The sequence below is a fragment of the Bufo bufo genome, chromosome 9 (genome assembly GCF_905171765.1).
Source record: "Bufo bufo chromosome 9, aBufBuf1.1, whole genome shotgun sequence".
Taxonomy (NCBI): Eukaryota; Metazoa; Chordata; class Amphibia; order Anura; family Bufonidae; genus Bufo; species Bufo bufo.
This window is the reverse complement of record NC_053397.1, coordinates 34051132-34059666: the sequence shown is the minus strand read 5'-3', so window position 1 is coordinate 34059666 and position 8535 is coordinate 34051132.

Genomic DNA, 8535 nt, shown 5'->3' with positions numbered 1-8535 from the left:
TTTCCATTTCTTTCAAGCCACATTGAAGTGAATGGTTCCGCATGTGGACCTGTAAAAAAACCGGAACGGAAATGGAAAAAAATACGTTTGTGTGCATGAGCCCTTAAGAAAAGCTTTTTACCATGAGTGTGAGTTATGGTCCATTCATACGTCCGTAGTGTGTTCCAAACCCGCAAATTGCGGATCCGCAACACACCCGGCCGGCACCCCCTATAGAAATGCCTATTCTTGTACGCAGCTGCGGACAAGAATAGGACATGTTCTATCTTTTGCGGAGCTGTGGAGCGGAATTTCGGGGCCGCGCTCCGCAAATGCAGAAGCGGAGAGCTCATAGAGAATGAATGGGTCCGCACACGTTCCGCAGAATTGCGGAACATATGCAGACCCATTTGCGGACGTGTGAATGGAGCCTTAAAGATCTAACTATCCACCAGTTTTTTTATAGGTATTCTTCTTCACTTGGGGCAAATTAATAATTGTGGTACCCCCCACCCCCCCATAGACAGTGAAGCCCAGCCGTAACATCCGCATATGGATTACCAGTAGTTGTCAGACAGCACCAGTACCTGACATTTTAAACAATAGCAATTACAGGTGCAGACCAGCAATCAGCGGTATTCTACATGCGGATCCCATGGCTGGAACCCTCCGTGTACAGAGACCCTAAAACTAAAGTAAATTTGTCCCCCCTTAAAAGATAACTTTATACTGTATGTAGCCTTACTCTAGTTTTTGCAAAACAGTGACATCTAGTGATAACAGTTAGTATTACAGTACACGCACATAACTTTATTTTCTCAGTGTGCTATCCTTCTTGTTCAAGCATAGTACATTTATTTCTATAGAGCCGTGCACACATCAGTTTTTTGTATATCCGTGTGTTCTCTCTCTAGAATACACCTGCCTATTGATGGAAGTGAGAAAAATATGCAATGCACATGAAAGCTAGCCATATGTTGCAGATCAGAATATGGACAGCTACAAAGTGAGGGAAGACTCCAAGTGCATGAGGACTAGATATGCCAAACATTGTTCCTGGATCAAGGACGTCCCCCTTCGGACTAAAATAGAATGGACTAAATAAAGTTAAAGGACTGTCCCTTTAAGACATAGTATGAGCTACCCCAGCTATGGCTTTGAACTAGATTTCATTATTGGATTCTGTGTTATATTTGATATCTACTTACTTAGTGTACTTTGCTGCCAGCTAGTGGCCATTATTATATGTTTTTATTATGTTATCTATGGTTGTAATTTCATTATGTCATTCATCTTGTAACTCCTCCTCGTCTGTGAGCTCATATCTCGTGCCCTACAGTCCTTTCCTGTTTGTCAGAAGGTAGTGTCTAAACTCCACGCACCATATGGACTTTTTGACATTACAGGGCCTTGTGACATTGTAAGCCTCAATCTCAAAGTTAACACCATCTATAGGGCTAATTATTATTATTTTTATATTATATTATTAATTTTTATTACCACAGCACATGGGGTGTAGATACAGTACAGACCAAAAGTTTGGACACACCTTCTCATTCAAAGAGTTTTTTTTTTTTCATGACTATGAAAATTGTAGATTCACACTGAAGGCATCAAAACTATGAATTAACACATGTGGAATTATATACATAACAAACAAGTGTGAAACAACTGAAAATATGTCATATTCTAGGTTCTTCAAAGTAGCCACCTTTTGCTTTGATTACTGCTTTGCACACTCTTGGCATTCTCTTGATGAGCATCAAGAGGTAGTCACCTGAAATGGTTTTCACTTCACAGGTGTGCCCTGTCAGGTTTAATCAGTGGGATTTCTTGCCTTATAAATGGGGTTGGGACCATCAGTTGCGTTGAGGAGAAGTCAGGTGGATACACAGCTGATAGTCCTACTGAATAGACTGTTAGAATTTGTATTATGGCAAGAAAAAAGCAGCTAAGTAAAGAAAAACGAGTGGCCATCATTACTTTAAGAAATGAAGGTCAGTCAGTCCGAAAAATTTGGAAAACTTTGAAAGTGTCCCCAAGTGCAGTCACAAAAACCATCAAGCGCTACAAAGAAACTGGTTCACATGCGGACCGCCCCAGGAAAGGAAGACCAAGAGTCACCTCTGCTGCGGAGGATAAGTTCATCCGAGTCACCAGCCTCAGAAATCGCAGGTTAACAGCAGCTCAGATTAGAGACCAGGTCAATGCCACACAGAGTTCTAGCAGCAGACACATCTCTAGAACAACTGTTAAGAGGAGACTGTGTGAATCAGGCCTTCATGGTAGAATATCTGCTAGGAACCACTGCTAAGGACAGGCAACAAGCAGAAGAGACTTGTTTGGGCTAAAGAACACAAGGAATGGACATTAGACCAGTGGAAATCTGTGCTTTGGTCTGATGAGTCTAAATTTGAGATCTTTGGTTCCAACCACCGTGTCTTTCTGCGACGCAGAAAAGGTGAACGGATGGACTCTACATGCCTGGTTCCCACCGTGAAGCATGGAGGAGGTGTGATGGTGTGGGGGTGCTTTGCTGGTGACAGCATCTTGCAGCGGCATGCTATTCCATCCGGTTTGCGTTTAGTTGGACCATCATTTATTTTTCAACAGGACAATGACCCCAAACACACCTCCAGGCTGTGTAAGGGCTGGCGCAGCACCCCATCACCATGAAGGAGAGTAATGGGGTGCTGCGCAAGATGACCTGGCCTCCACAGTCACCGGACCTGAACCCAATCGAGATGGTTTGGGGTGAGCTGGACTGCAGAGTGAAGGCAAAAGGGCCAAAAGTGCTAAGCATCTCTGGGAACTCCTTCAAGACTGTGGAAGACCATTTCAGGTCACTACCTCTTGAAGCTCATCAAGAGAATGCCCAGAGTGTGCAAAGCAGTAATCAAAGCAAAAGGTGGCTACTTTGAAGAACCTAGAATATGACATATTTTCAGTTGTTTCACACTTGTTTGTTATGTATATAATTCTACATGTGTTAATTCATAGTTTTGATGCCTTCAGTGTGAATCTACAATTTTCATAGTCATGAAAATAAAGAAAACTCTTTGAATGAGAAGGTGTGTCCAAACTTTTGGTCTGTACTGTATATCCCTGCTGGTAAATCCCTTGGCTGCTTCAAACCCACATGACTTTAGCATGTCACATGACCCTATGACATCACAAGGTCCTTAAAGGGGTTGTCCGGGATTGGGGACATTGGTGTAATAGTACTAGAGTGACATACATATTACATATGCAGTGATCAGGAACGGGGTGCGCTGACGCCACTAATGCAGTGGGTCAGTATATGGGTATAATAGTCTTTAGTTTTGTTCGTGACGCCAATTGCAGCGTGTGCAGGGTACACTCGCAGGGCTCTTTAAAAGGTATTCTAACGCCCGTCCCAGGTTAGGAATGCCAGAGTGATGTAATGTCTCTGTATGGAAGTGGTAATGGTGTCAACGGTGTCTCCTACCTGGGTACGGCTGGACTCCTGGATCCTGGCTCACTTGCAATAAATTGAGTGTAGTGCTAGTAGGAATAATAGAGGGATTTTGCAGCAGAAATTGAGATCCAGACCTTTGGTAAAGTTCAAACTTGTCTTTACTGATTGTAACTTTCATCCAAGCAAAATACAGCTTTAGTCTTGGGTCCCAGCAGGTATTAGCAATGGTTGGCAGGAATTTATCTTCTGCTCTATCAACCTGGAGCTTGCAGGAAAGGACATCTGCTTAGTAGCTCTATACTGTGGCAGGAATTTGGCTTCTACACTCTCTATCTTCTGTGATATGGGGACTGACTTGCTGAGGAGGAATGGCTTCTCCTGGGTCTCTGGACTTAACTCACAGTTATCTTCTCAGGGTATGTTTTCTTCCTGGAACTGGAGTTTATCTGCTTGCTTCATCCAGCTGAGGCTGAAGGGCTCAGGCTGGGGATGATGATCAATGTCTCAGCCGAGACAAGATCCTGGGTTTCTTCTCTATTCAGGGAGCTCCTGATGAACACACCCTACCCCTTTCGGGGGTAGGCTACACTCTGACTAACTTCCTTCTCTCCTCATGCTGCAGGATGTGGGCTCAGCCCACTCTGCTCAGAGAGGGAGAGCTAAGCTGGAACGAACCATTCCAGCCTAGATATACTATACTGAACCTAAGTCGTTACTAACACATTGCTGCCACCTGCTGGTGAACATGAAAATTACAGCACTTATTAGATTTAACATGGTTTTATGCACATTTGTGGATGACATAATGTAAAATTACATCAGATGACAATGTAAAGGCTCTTAACAGATTGTAGTGGGGTAAAAGAGTTTAGTAACACAACTCTGGGGTGTTACATATACATGCATGTCCTACCGTTGCCACATATTTATGAAGCCCCGTTTTCATATAGGAAATTCTTAGCCGGAAGTGACTGTTTTCTTATACTCAGTGACGTGCCGGGTCCCTTGCAGTCGAGTGAAGCCTCTTCTTCCAGCTGCTCAGGGAGCCCGGTAATGTCACCGGCACTGATGGGCAGGCTTTAGCGCTGCCCTAGCCAGTAAAACGGCTAGGGCAGCGCTAAAGCCCGCCCATTAGAGCCAGTGACGTCACCGAACACACTGCTGGGTGGAAGTGTGTTATTATAAACAAAAGAGCCCTTGCCCTGCGCGATCTAGCGCAGGGCGAAGGAGAGCGTCGGAGCATGCATTGCTCCGATGCTCAAGTCAGGGGGGCTGCCTGGGTGAAAATGGAGGTTTGTCCGGGTTCAGCTCTGAACCTGGAAAACCCCTTTAAGACTATGCATCTTTAGACACAACTTTTGTCAGACATGCATCAAAGAGCTGGAAAGAGGATTTTCCTTTGACCTCTATCATTATTTTCAAAGGTACATTCAATAAATCAGCAAAAGTAGAGACACTGTCCGGCCCTGCAACAATGTAATGCAAGGATCTGCGCAGAAACTAACTCCCACCACAGGACCTGGAGTGCGCGCACAAAACAGTAGTTTAGGTGCACAAGGATGTCAGCATAGTAAATGGTAGTAAATATAGAAAAAAAGATAGCAGCACTGTACATTCAATAAATCACCTAAAGGCATATCCATTGCTTCTCCCTCACTGGAATTCTACATGCCACTAGTGTTGCTAGGGCAATGAGTATAGCGAGTTCACTATCAAAGACTTCTCTCACGTACATCGGTGGCAGAGTATAGTGCCTCTACATGAGAACTGATAACCTAAATTGTGCCTCTAGACTGTAGATGAAACAACTGTGTGTATGTGCCCTTACTAACAGGCTGCAACCATTAAGCATACTGTGCCTTTAAGAGACTGTAACCACCAAGAGTGCTTTTCCCTCATATTGAGTGAAGCAACCATCAAGGGTATAATAGATATAACATCTTAATGATGTAGTGTTTTAAAATACTGCTGCCACAGACCACAGGGGAGGTAAAGATGGTAGTGGCTAGGTAGTAGTCCCCACAGTGCACAGTAGTAAACCTCCCTCTAGCACTCCCTGGGTCTGCACGACTGTGAATGGAGGGACAAAATCCTTCTTTCCCTTTTGACACATCCTGGTGTTGGAGCTCCTGCCTGACGGTAGTTGGGGTGCCCATGATGTTAGTTGTTTGCAGGGGTGCACCCAGCCTTTCTGCTGCCTGGGGCGAAAATTGAAATGTACTCTGCCCACAAAGCCAAATTCTAAACCTAACACCTTCCCTCCTAACATTACATACAACAACACAAAACATACAGGGCAGTACAGCACCACATACCTCTTACATCCAGTGATGTCACCTCTGAGCTAGAGGTTCTCTTCTCTATTCGAACCAGACCACCATGATGATTTCTTTCGGCGGTCTCTTGTCTCTGCTGAGTTTGCCAGACATCCTAGTTTCCTACTTTTCCATCATCCTCCCCACCTTCTGAACACCCCATCCAGCCACCCCAATAAATTGCCCACTGTGCTCCCCAATACTATACTGCAGAAACAGTCCCCCTGAGAATACTAGTACAACACAGATAATGCCCCCATTCAATAATTATTAGCACACAGAGCCCTAAAAAATAACTGCGCCCAGCAAATAGTGCCCCTGACACTAATAGTGTAAACATAATGTCCCCAAAAATAATTGTGCTAAGCTGATACTGTGCAGAGTAATCATGTTCCCAATAGTCCCCCAGTAGTAATAACGCTCACCATAATGCCCCCCCAGTAGTAATAAATATTCTTATAATGTGTGACAGTAGAAAAATTCCCCTTAATGTGCACAAGTACAAAAAATACCCTCTTATATTATATGCCAGTACAAAAAATGCCCCCCTTAAAATGTGTGCCTGTACAAAAAGACCCCTTATATTGTGTTCCTGTACAAAAAAATGTCCCCCTTCTTTTGTGTGCCAGTTCAAAAAATACCCCCTCTTAGTGCCCCCAGTTGAGCTAATGTCCTCATAGTGCCCGCCATAATCTGTGCCAGTATAAAATGCCCCTATATAGTTCCCCCAGTAGATGCCCTCATAATGCTGCTGTCTCCCTCCCCCATAGTTACCCAACAGCATGGTATTAAAAAAACAAAACAAAAAAAACCCTCAAATACTTACCTCCATGCGGCTGTCAGCGATGCGGCGCAAGCCTCTTCCGACCAATGTTCTGCGCTGTATGCTGCCCGATTCAGGTGGCGTGATGATGATGGTGACGTTATTTCGCCACCTGCACCAGCCTCTGATAGGTTACAGGCTTAAAGCTTACCATGGGAAATAGGGAATGGAGACATCCTGAGGATGACGATACAGTTAAATATAGCGCTCATTTCCCTTAGCCCTGCCGCCTCCCCCACATGTCTCCAGGGACAATCTCCTTACCTCGCCTAATTGGCGGTGTGGCCCTGGGTTTTTGGAAGGGTAACCAGTTGGGGAATGCTGGTAGTTACTAAAACAAATATGTCAGGAGAGGCAACAAGTCCTCTTTAAAAACAGTAAATCCACAACATTTCCCTTAAAGGGGTTGTCAGGCCATACATATTGATGACCTACTGTCAGGATAGGGGAAAAAAAGAGACAATGCAGCAGCACTTTGTGCCAAAATGGCCTCCATTACAAGGGATGCAGGTACCAACATGCAATGGAGGCCATTTTGGCACAAAAAATGGAAAAAGGCAGAGTGGATCCAACATGCATGTGGGTCCAACACTCCCTGAATTTTATGGCGGTCATTATGGCGCATAACAGGTAGTATTTAGTGTTAGGACCCGTCTAACAGAGATCGCCTTGACGTTCGGCAGACGGGCTTAGATGGTTTTGTACAAAATGCATTGTCCAAGCATCTCGCTTTTATAAATAAGCGTAGTATTAGCACCATAATTTTTGTAAGCATTGTTGTACTTTGTCTGATTTGCAGAGTGCTGCTGCATTGTCTCTTTTTTTCCTCTAGGTCTTTGCCATGGCAGCGTGCACCTGCGCACTGGGAGGTGCTGACTGACCCCCTTTTTTTTGCAGATCTACTGTCAGGATAGGTCATCAATATCTGATCGGCAGGGATTCAACACTCGGCACCCCCACAGATCAGTTATTTGATGAGGAGGCGGCGTTCCATGTGAGCACCGCTTCCTGGTTATTTCACTACGCGACGTCTCCTGTGGAACGGCGGCACAGTGTGATTACAAGTACTCGCTCCATTCACTTGAATGGAGCGAGAACTTGTTATTACTCTGCACTTCCGAGATAAAGTGCAGCGTAATGAACAGGAAGCAGGAGCGCCGTATCCTCTTCTAACCGCTGATCGGCGAGGGTGCCGGGTGTCAGATCCCCACCAATCAGATAGGTCATTAATATATATGGCCGCGGCACAACCCCTTTAAGAATAAAACATAATGTCAATTAACTCTTTGCACTGGAATGCAGGTTTCTATGATATGGAATACTTCAGTCTGCAACTTACATCAGCCAAACAGAGGTCAAAAGAGTCTTTTTTTTTTCTGCTCTTTCTGGCTAAATCTGTGACGGAGGAGGCCTCGTTGCAGCTGCCTGGTCTAGCTGTAGGATTTGCACGCTCTTTCCTAAAGTGTAATGACTTTAGATAGGATTTTTTTCTTCTTTAGGCCGGGGAATTCAATGTTCAATATGGTGATGAGTTGGTTTATGTATAAAAGATCAAGGTTGTAGGTTTGGTGATAGAGAAAACAGATGACATTTAGAGTAGTAGAAAGCATTTACTGTAGGAGGTTATGTATTATACATAAGGTTGCATATACAATATCATTTAATGAATCCTGGTTGCATCCTATACAAAGACAAACACCTTTAAACTGTAAGCTCCACGATTGGAAAATGCCGCCAATCACTGCAAAAGTTAAAGCGTAACTAAACCTTTGTTTAAAATATTAATATGTTCTCCCTAATGCCCTAAAAAAAGTTTTTCTAATTAACTGTATTAATTAATTTTCTATTTTTATTATACTTTTCCCTACCTAAAGCGCACCATGCACTGTGTGCTTAAAACTCAGTTCTCACGGGCATGACATTTATGAATGGGGCCGCAGCAACACTGCTCCTGCCTGTGCCCCCCGGAGGATTACTAA